Source organism: Entelurus aequoreus, linkage group LG21, assembly GCF_033978785.1.
Source record: "Entelurus aequoreus isolate RoL-2023_Sb linkage group LG21, RoL_Eaeq_v1.1, whole genome shotgun sequence".
In the NCBI taxonomy this organism is placed as follows: Eukaryota; Metazoa; Chordata; class Actinopteri; order Syngnathiformes; family Syngnathidae; genus Entelurus; species Entelurus aequoreus.
The window spans coordinates 44,584,543-44,596,477 of record NC_084751.1 but is presented as its reverse complement, the minus strand read 5'-3'; the positions used below and the strand labels follow the sequence as shown (position 1 = coordinate 44,596,477).

At 39.1% G+C, this 11,935-nt stretch overlaps 1 pseudogene; it reads right to left on the bottom strand.

Moving 5' to 3' along the window:
* Positions 1-1,366: 1,366 nt before the first annotated feature.
* The window catches only part of LOC133638770 (bile salt-activated lipase-like), a 26,753-nt pseudogene continuing 16,184 nt past the window's right edge, over positions 1,367-11,935 (bottom strand).

The following is an 11,935-nucleotide window of genomic DNA, read 5'->3' as shown; positions in this document are numbered from 1 at the left end:
AAAATAGTCCTCAGTTCTCTTGTAGCCTCCACATGAAACAGAAGTGAAGCGACATGAGAACAGTATTCTCTCAATCCTGCCTTACAGTCCCAGTGTGCTGAGATGAACATACATACATATATACATACATATATCCATATGTATGTATGTATATATATATGTATGTATGTATATATACATATATATATACATACATATATATATACATATATATACATACATACATATATACATACATATATATATGTATACATATATATACATACATACATACATATATATACATATATATATACATATATATACATACATACATATATACATATATATATACATACATACATATATATATACATACATATATATATACATATATATACATACATACATATATATATGTATGTATATATGTATGTTTATATACATACATATATATACAGTATATATATACATACATATATATATATATACATACATATATATATATATACATATATATACATACATACATACATATATACATATATATATATATACACATACATACATATATCTATATGTATGTATATATATGTATGTATATATACATACATATATATATACAGTATATATATACATATATATATATATATATATATATATATATATACATATATATACATACATACATATATATATATGTATACATACATATATATATATTCATATATATATATATGTATGTATATATATATATGTATGTATATATATATACTGTATATATATGTATGTATATATACATACATATATACAGTATATATACATATATATAGTATATATATACATACATACATATATATATACATACATATATATACATACATACATATATATATATATATACATACATATATATACAGTATATATATACATACATACATACATATATACATACATATATGTATACATACATACATATACACAAACATATACATATATATACATACATACATACATATATACATACATATATGTATATATACATACATATACACAAACATATACATAGATATACACACAAATATATATATATATATATATATGTATGTATATATACATATATATACATACATATATACAGTATATATATACAGTATATATATACATACATATATGTATATATACATACATATACACAAACATATACGTAGATATACACACAAATATATATATATATATATATATATATATATATATATATATATATATATATATATATATATATATATATATATATATATATATATATATATATACATACACATAAGATGTATTTCAATAATTTCGATACTTTTCTAAATAAAGGGGACCACAACAAATTTCATTATTGTCTTTATTTCAACACAAAATCTTAACATATGTTTATTATTGCAATTTAGTCCTTAAATAAAATAGTGAACATACTAGACAACTTGTCTTTTAGTAGTAAGTAAACAAACAAAGACTCCTAATTAGTCTGCTGACGTATGCAGTAACATATTGTGTCATTTATACACCTATTATTTTGTACACATCAATAAGGACAAGCTGTAAAAAATGGAATATTAATCCACTTGTTCATTTAATGTTAATATCTGCTTATTTTCTCTTTTAACATGTTCTATCTACACTTCTGTTCAAATGTAATAATCACTTATTCTTCTCTTCTTTGATACTTTACATTAGTTTTGGGATGATACCACACATTTAGGTATCGATCCGATACCAAGTAGTTACAGGATCAAACATTGGTCATATTCACAGTCCTCATGTGTCCAGGGACGTATTTCCTGAGTTTATAAACATAATATGATTTTTTTAGATTTTGTGATGATAAAAAATATGGTTGTAATCATAGTAGTATCACACTCTTGTACTTGGTATCATTACAGTGGATGTCAGGTGTAGATCCACCCATGGCGTTTGTTTACATTGTGACGCCGGTGAGCTATTGTATCCTCCCACGGTGTGTAGTGAAGCATGCGGTAGTAACCTTGTCTCTATATATTTAGCACGTATTCAGACGTCTCTCGAATGTATTTGTTTTCTTTTTAAAAACAACTATCGACATTTTCTGGTCTTTTTTGGACTCTTTTAGAGACTCCAGTACCAACGTAGTTCTCTTCTCGACCAGCGCAGAATTTACAAGCACGCACAGGCTACAGAAACAGAACACAAAGCAGCTTCTTTATTCTGATATCTTAGGGACGTTGGGCAGGACGCTCGTCCAAAAGTGGACATAACGCATTCTCATTTTCTGTCTCACGTAGCTTTTATCCATATCAGCGTTGATCTCCAGGTACTGGTGTCCGGCGCCGGTGAATTTGGGCCAGGTCGCAGGCACGCTCGAGTCTCCTTTGTTGGGATCTCTGCGGACCGGAAAGCAAAAAAAAAAGAAGGTCAATAATTGAGGAACTCGCCTGTCGTATTTGTTTTGTTCTGCGGAATAGTACCCGGTTTTGGCAAAGTTGGTCCAGTAGGCTATGATGTAGCCAGACAGACGACGGTGGCTAGGCCAGTACCCCAGCGGAGTGGTGAAAGGTTTCCCGAAGACGTACTGCAGGTCGTCGGAGTGGTCCGCCCCCACCCAGCTGGGGTATGGCCGACCGATGCCGCCCATACGGTTTGGCTCGGAGAAGAGATACGAGTAGGTGCGAGCATTTCTTGAAAAACACCAGAGGAAAGACGCATAACAATGTTTATTTACATGTGACAAATTGTCTCTAGCAACATACAAGATTAAACATACAAGCATTAAACTAGAACATTCCCGTGGAAATTTTGATGGGCCTGCTATCTGTGCCCCAGACCGCTGGACCCGGGGGTCGCCGGAAGCCGTCGTACTTTTAAGATGGTGCCGAGTGTCTGAATCCGCGAGTTTTAGGTGGAACTGTACAACAAGAGCTACAGAGCTAGCCTAAAATGTTAAAATGCTAACGACGGCGTGCTAACAGTTAGCGCGTCTCACATTTCAAGTAACAAGGCTGTGATGTGTACGGCTGCGGAAATAGAGAAAAAAAGTGTGAAATTGGATGAAAACGTTAGCATGCTTAAGTTAGCTTGCTAGCATGCTAACGTTAGCACACTAACAGTTAACAGCTGTCACATACCAAGTTTTATGACTCTAGGTTAAACGGTTGCAAAATTAGCTCAAAGAGCATACACTTTAATGTTAGCATTAAAATGCTAACATTTAGCATGTGCGCGAACGACGGCGTGCTAACAGTGAGCGTGTCTCACATTTCCAGTAACACGGCCGTGATGTGTACGGCTGCGGAAATAGAGAAAAAAGTGTGAAATTGGATGAAAACGTTAGCATGCTTAAGTTAGCTTGCTAGCATGCTAACGTTAGCACACTAACAGTTAACAGCTGTCACATACCAAGTTTTATAACTCTAGGTTAAACGGTTGCAAAATTAGCTCAAAGAGCATACACTTTAATGTTAGCATTAAAATGCTAACATTTAGCATGTGCGCGAACGACGACGTGCTAACAGTTAGCGTGTCTCACATTTCCAGTAACACGGCCGTGAGGTGTACGGCTGCGGAAATAGAGAAAAAAAGTGTAAAATTGGATGAAAAAGTTAGCATGCTTAAGTTAGCTTGCCAGCATTCTAACATTAGCATACTAACATTTAACAGCTGTCACATACCAAGTTTTTTGAGTCTAGGTTAAACGGTTGCAAAATTAGCTCAAAGAGCTTGCACTTTAATGTTAGCATGCTAGCATTAAAATGCTAACATTTAGCATGTGCGCGAACGACGGCGTGCTAACAGTTAGCGTGTCTCACATTTCAAGTAACAAGGCTGTGATGTGTACGGCTGCGGAAATAGAGAAAAAAAGTGTGAAATTGGATGAAAACGTTAGCATGCTTAAATTAGCTTGCTAGAAAGCTAACATTAGCATACTAACATTTAACAGCTGTCACATACCAAGTTTTATGAGTCTAGGTTAAATTGGTTGCAAAATTAGCTCAAAGAGCTTACACTTTAATGTTAGCATGCTAGCATAGGCGTTTGTCTCAGCAATGGTCCATTAAAATAAATGTACCCATTAAATTGGCCCATTTTTTTTTTTGTGTCTAGCGTCGCCATGGTAACACGAAATGCCATCCATCCATCCATCTTCTTCCGCTTATCCGAGGTCGGGTCGCGGGGGCAGCAGCCGGGTAACATGAAATGTTCTCAGCTTAAAGTTCCGACGGTATAGCATATGTGGGGGTTCGTTGGCCAGTTCGTCTCGTATTATCCGTGGCAGAATAAGATAGAAAAACTACAATAATAAAGTTTGAAGTATGAACAATAATAATATCGTCTGCTTGCATTGCAGCAACCCGGAGATGGCACTCCACCCTTTTCCGGGTAACATGAAATGTTCTCAGCTTAGAGTTCCGACGGTATAGCATATGTGGGGGTTCGTTGGCCAGTTCGTCTCGTATTATCCGTGGCAGAATAAGATAGAAAAACTACAATAATAAAGTTTGAAGTATGAACAATAATAATATCGTCTGCTTGCATTGCAGCAACCCGGAGATGGCACTCCACCCTTTTCCGGGTAACATGAAATGTTCTCAGCTTAGAGTTCCGACGGTATAGCATATGTGGGGGTTCGTTGGCTAGTTCGTCTCGTATTATCCGTGGCAGAACAAGATAGAAAAACTACAATAATAAAGTTTGAAGTATGAACAATAATAATATCGTCTGCTTGCATTGCAGCAACCCGGAGATGGCACTCCACCCTTTTCCGGGTAACATGAAATGTTCTCAGCTTAAAGTTCCGACGGTATAGCATATGTGGGGGTTCGTTGGCCAGTTCGTCTCGTATTATCCGTGGCAGAATAAGATAGAAAAACTACAATAATAAAGTTTGAAGTATGAACAATAATAATATCGTCTGCTTGCATTGCAGCAACCCGGAGATGGCACTCCACCCTTTTCCGGGTAACATGAAATGTTCTCAGCTTAGAGTTCCGACGGTATAGCATATGTGGGGGTTCGTTGGCCAGTTCGTCTCGTATTATCCGTGGCAGAATAAGATAGAAAAACTACAATAATAAAGTTTGAAGTATGAACAATAATAATATCGTCTGCTTGCATTGCAGCAACCTGGAGATGGCACTCCACCCTTTTCCGGGTAACATGAAATGTTCTCAGCTTAGAGTTCCGACGGTATAGCATATGTGGGGGTTCGTTGGCCAGTTCGTCTCGTATTATCCGTGGCAGAACAAGATAGAAAAACTACAATAATAAAGTTTGAAGTATGAACAATAATAATATCGTCTGCTTGCATTGCAGCAACCCGGAGATGGCACTCCACCCTTTTCCGGGTAACATGAAATGTTCTCAGCTTAAAGTTCCGACGGTATAGCATATGTGGGGGTTCGTTGGCCAGTTCGTCTCGTATTATTCGTGGCAGAATAAGATAGAAAAACTACAATAATAAAGTTTGAAGTATGAACAATAATAATATTGTCTGCTTGCATTGCAGCAACCCGGAGATGGCACTCCACCCTTCTCCAGGTAACATGAAATGTTCTCAGCTTAAAGTTCCGACGGTATAGCATATGTGGGGGTTCGTTGGCCAGTTCGTCTCGTATTATCCGTGGCAGAATAAGATAGAAAAACTACAATAATAAAGTTTCAAGTATGAATAATAATAATATCGTCTGCTTGCATTGCAGCAACCCGGAGATGGCACTCCACCCTTTTCCGGGTAACATGAAATGTTCTCAGCTTAAAGTTCCGACGGTATAGCATATGTGGGGGTTCGTTGGCCAGTTCGTCTCGTGTTATCCGTGGCAGAATAAGATAGAAAAACTACAATAATAAAGTTTGAAGTATGAACAATAATAATATCGTCTGCTTGCATTGCAGCAACCCGGAGATGCCATTCCACCCTTTTCCGGGTAACATGAAATGTTCTCAGCTTAAAGTTCCGACGGTATAGCATATGTGGGGGTTCGTAGGCCAGTTCGTCTCGTATTATCCGTGGCAGAATAAGATAGAAAAACTACAATAATAAAGTTTGAAGTATGAACAATAATAATATCGTCTGCTTGCATTGCAACAGGCCCATAAATAAAAATGGATATGTAATCTCTTTACTTACGTGGCGTTGGCAGCATGAAGGTAAAGAGCAGCCTGTGTGGCGATCAGGAAGATGTAGTCAGTTCCAATATCCACAATAGTCTTTTTAATGTCCTCTTTGCTGGGTTTGCTTCCCCATGCGGAGGTGTACAAGGCGTAGGCCTCTTCCAGACCGGCCTTGCCCGATTCTTTGGTGTAAGAAGCCAGCAGCCTCTTCATGTCATCACTGAGATAAAAGGAAGAGGAGAGGGAAGGTCAGATCAGCCGAGCTGACACTCGGAGCGACAACATATTCACGGTAATAAAGTACATGGGGGTTTCCACCAGGTGGGAGTTGATTGACGGCACGTCCATAGCGGTGAATAAATGTCCGTCCATATCGTTGACTCCGGCCAAGTAGTCGATATCAGCGGCGTTGTGGAACAAGTTGGAAGGATCATCGGGCAGGAAGTCCCCATCGAGTACAGCTGACAGGACCAGGTTCGCTACAAGGGGGGCTAAAAGAGGCAGATACTTGTATTACTCTACTGGACTGGTCTACAAAATACCAAGGCAAAAACGTAGCCTTTACGAATGAACAGGTAATACAGTCCGACAGGGATGGGTATCAAATTCAGTACTTTTAGAGACACCGACTGAATTACGACCATGTAAAATCGGTACCAAATTTCGGTACCTTTGTTGTACGTGACAGTAGACCGACCTCCTGTCTTGAGGTAATGCTGCAATTTGACATACAAACAGAGCAAACATGCCTCGTAGATGTCAGGCTTGTTACTGACAGTTTGGTTATGTTTGGGTTTTCCTCCGTGTTTGTTTCCTGTCAGCGCTCTTATTTTGGTTCCATTTCCCGCATGTCTCCCTGAACGCTCGTTTCCCTCACCTGTCCCTGATTGGCAGCCTGGCACATGTGGAGGATGCTTATATATGTTTAAAGGCACTACTGAAATGAGATTTTCTTATTCAAACGGGGATAGCAGATCCATTCTACGTGTCGTACTTGATCATTTCGCGATATTGCCATATTTTTGCTGAAAGGATTTAGTAGAGAACATCGACGATAAAGTTCGCAACTTTTGGTCGCTGATAAAAAAAAAAGCCTGGCCTGTACCGGAAGTAGCGTGACGTCACAGGTTGTGGAGCGCCTCACATCTGCACATTGTTTACAATCATGGCCACCAGCAGCGAGAGCGATTCGGACCGAGAAAGCGACGATTTCCTCATTAATTTGAGCGAGGACGAAAGATTTGTGGATGCGGAAAGTGAGAGTGAAGGACTAGAGGGCAGTGGAAGCGATTCAGATAGGGAAGATGCTGTGGGACCTGATATTCAGCTGGGAATGACTAAAACAGTAAATAAACACAAGACATATATATACTCTATTAGCCACAACACAACCAGGCTTATATTTAATATGCCACAAATTAATCCCTCATAAAAAACACCTCCCCCCTCCCGTCCATATAACCCGCCAATACAAATCAAACACCCGCACAACACACTCAATCCCACAGCCCAAAGTACCGTTCACCTCCGCAAAGTTCATACAGCACATATATTTCCCCAAAGTACGTGACATGCACATAGCGGCACGCACGTACGGGCAAGCGATCAAATGTTTGGTAGCGTACTCACGGTACCGCGTATCCAACTCAAAGTCCTCCTGGTAAGAGTCTCTGTTGTCCCAGGCCAATGGTAAAGCTTGACTGTCATCGTTCGGGAATGTAAACAATGAAACACCGGCTACGTGTTTGTGTTGCTGCAGCCGGCCGCTAATACACCGCTTCCCACCTACAGCTTTCTTCTTTGCTATCTCCATTGTTCATTAAACAAATTGCAAAAGATTCACCAACACAGATATCCAGAATACTGTGGAATTTTGCGGTGAAAACAGACGACTTAATAGCTGGCCACAATGCTGTCCCAAAATGTCCGCTACAATCCGTGACGTCACGCGCAAACGTCATCATACCGAGACGTTTTCAGCAGGATATTTCGCGGGAAATTTAAAATTGCACTTTACTAATCTAACCCGGCCGTATTGGCATGTGTTGCAATGTTAAGATTTCATCATTGATATATAAACTATCAGACTGCGTGGTCGCTAGTAGTGGCTTTCAGTAGGCTTTTAAGAGTTCTTTCTTTTTACAAAGCCATGTTTAGAGTAGCAAGTACTTTTCCTTTTTATATTCTACTAGTTTCTCTTGTGTTCGGAGGTCTGTTTTGTGTCTTACGTTGGAATGTGAAGACCTCCCCCACTAGTTCCTTATCAGTGGTGCGAGGGGTAGATGGGGGTTTTCTTTGTGTGCAAAGGAGTTGCCTTTTCCGTTGGAATGCCAGATCAACTAGAGCAGCCGATATGAATGTATTGGTTAAGCTGATCTCCTAAAGCTTTGGTATAAACTTGAAAATATTCCAATTCTGTCTTGATGGTCCTTCTTACTCAGCATATATGTCATTGAAAGAACTTGGAATTGACCAGTAACTTAGATTCCCTGGGAGGAAGAGCTGGTCGACGCAACAATTTGGGGGCTTCGTCCGAAATGACACGCTGAGGATTGAACAACTCTTGCACTCTTCTGGACAGACTCACTTGGCCAAACATAAATCAAGGTAAGCAGAGCCTTTTTTGTAAAATCTGCATTAGGAGTCTGCCCTGAAGTCTGTAAGTCAAACACTATTTTGGACCTCATAGGCAGAGTTGTAATATTGTAGTGTTGAGTGCATTTTTACCTTACCCGCCTCCACACACACCTGGTTGCAATTGCCAATCAGGCTACTATTTATGCCTGCCTCACCCTCCAGTCAGGGCTTGATGATTGTATCCTGTTGCCTGTCTCCTGTTATCCCGCTTCCTGGTTCCTGTTGGCTGTATCCTGTATACCGTAGCCTGTTTCCTGTCTCCTGATTCTTGTTTTCCCTGCATTTTGACGTCAAAGTCATGTTTTCCCGCGCTACGCCTGCCATCTCTGCATCTTAGGGTTCGAGACCGACAGCAGTCCCTGACAATAGAAGGCACTCGAAAGTAAGACTCGCCTTTTCAAGCACACCTGTGAAGTGAAAACCATCTCAGGTGACTACCTCTTGAAGCTCATGGAGAGAATGCCAAGAGTGTGCAAAGCAGTAGTCAGAGCGAAGGGTGGCTATTTTGAAGAAACTAGAATATAAAACATGTTTTCAGTTATTTCACCTTATTTTGTTAATAAGTACATAACTCCACGTGTTCATTCATAGTTTTGATGTGACAATCTACAATGTAAATAGTCATGAAAATAAAGAAAATGCATTGAATGAGAAGGTGTGTCCAAACTTTTGGCCTGTACTGTATATGTAAAATGTTTTGTACATTATCTATAAAATCACTGCTCATTAGCATGGAGCGCAGGAACTAACATACACATATTTTTTTAATTGCTAAAGTCGTGCACAAAATGAAACCAGCACACCCGTAAGTAAATGCCTTCATTACATCATTCATGTTCTGTTGGTAAAAAAAAGATTTGAATGCAAGACATAACGTTGCATATTTATTAAGACAAAGGACAAAAAGCTCAGTTTTCGCCTTCCATACACAACAATTGAAGCCGAAATTACAAACCCCGTTTCCATACGAGTTGGGAAATTGTGTTAGATGTAAATATAAACGGAATACAATGATTTGCAAAGCCTTTTCAACCCATATCCAGTTGAATGCACTACAAAGACAACATATTTGATGTTCAAACTCATAAACTTTTTTTTTTTTTGCAAATAATAATTAACTTAGAATTTCACGGCTGCAACACGTGCCAAAGTAGTTGGGAAAGGGCATGTTCACCACTGTGTACATGGCCTTTCCTTTTAACAACACTCAGTAAAGGTTTGGGAACTGAGGAGACACATTTTTGAAGCTTCTCAGGTGGAATTCTTTCCCATTCTTGCTTGATGTACAGCTTAAGTTGTTCAACAGTCCGGGGGTCTCCCTTCTGCTATTTTAGGCTTCACACATTTTCAATGGGAGACAGGTCTGGACTACAGGCAGGCCAGTCTAGTACCCGCACTCTTTTACTATGAAGCCACGTTGATGTAACACGTGGCTTGGCATTGTCTTGCTGAAATAAGCAGGGGCGTCCATGGTAACGTTGCTTGGATGGCAACATATGTACCTGTATGTACCTTTCAGCATTAATGGTGCCTTCACAGATGTGTAAGTTACCCATGTCTTGGGCACTAATACACCCCCATACCATCACACATGCTGGCTTTTGAACTTTGCGCCTATAACAATCCGGATGGTTCTTTTCCTCTTTGGTCCGGAGGACACGACGTCCACAGTTTCCAAAAAAAAAAGTGAAATGTGGACTCGTCAGAACACAGAAGACTTTTTCACTTTGTATCAGTCCATCTTAGATGAGCTCAGGCCCAGCAAAGCCGACGGCGTTTCTGGGTGTTGTTGATAAACGGTTTTCGCCTTGCATAGGAGAGTTTTAACTTGCACTTACAGATGTAGCGACCAACTGTAGTTACTGACAGTGGGTTTCTGAAGTGTTCCTGAGCCCATGTGGTGATATCCTTTACACACTGATGTGGCTTGTTGATGCAGTACAGCCTGAGGGATGGAAGGTCACGGGCTTAGCTGCTTACGTGCAGTGATTTCTCCAGATTCTCTGAACCCTTTGATGATATTACGGAGCGTAGATGGTGAAATCCCTAAATTCCTTGCAATAGCTGGTTGAGAAAGGTCTTTCTTAAACTGTTCAAAAATTTGCTCACGCATTTGTTGACAAAGTGGTGACCCTCGCCCCATCCTTGTTTGTGAATGGCTGAGCATTTCATGGAATCTACTTTTATACCCAATCATGGCACACACCTGTTCCCAAATTGCCTGTTCAAATGTGGGATGTTCCAAATAAGTGTTTGATGAGCATTCTTTAACTTTATCAGTATTTATTGCCACCTTTCCCAACTTCTTTGTCACGTGTTGCTGGCATCAAATTCTAAAGTTAATGATTATTTGCAACAACATTTTTTTTTTATCAGTTTGAACATCAAATATGTTGTCTTTGTAGCATATTCAACTGAATATGGGTTGAAAAGGATTTGCAAACCATTGTATTCCGTTTATATTTACATCTAACACAATTTCCCAACTCATATGGAAACGGGGTTTTGTACAAAAATAAAATAAAAAATTACCCTAGGCGGGAATTAAATTCTTAAATATTGGGACATGTGAGGTGTCTGTAATCTTAACTGAAATAATATCTGCAACAATTTATTTTATTAATATATTGTGATAATCAGGGGCCGTACTTATCAAGCTTCTTAGAATTACTCCTAAGAAGTCTGCTAAGAGTTGACTTAAGAGTAAATAAATTCTTCGCTGAAAGCTGCACTTAAAAGTTAGTTATCAAGCGTCTTACTCACACTTTCAGCGAAGTGTAGGACTGAATCTTAAGTGTCACACTCAGAGCTGAATTACGACATTACTATGTGCCGTAAACGCAATTTTAGGTGACGTCATTTCTGTGTCCATAGAAATGACCAATCACGGAAGGGAATCCGTTGTCTAAGAATAAAGAAATATCTTGGAAATATTTAAGTGGACAATGGGAGTGTATATTTTGACAATAACTACAAAATAATACAAAACAAACTAGTCCCCGCCGGCACTCACGCTACCGCTCCCCTCTCTTCTCTCGCCCACACACTCACTGACGTCACTCACCTCACGGCCACACACATACGCTACTGTCATAACATTTTCTTTCCAATTCATTAATTAGGCAACTAATTTGAAACTGGTGTGGGTGGCTCTATATATACTAGCCCACTGCAGACACATGCAGAA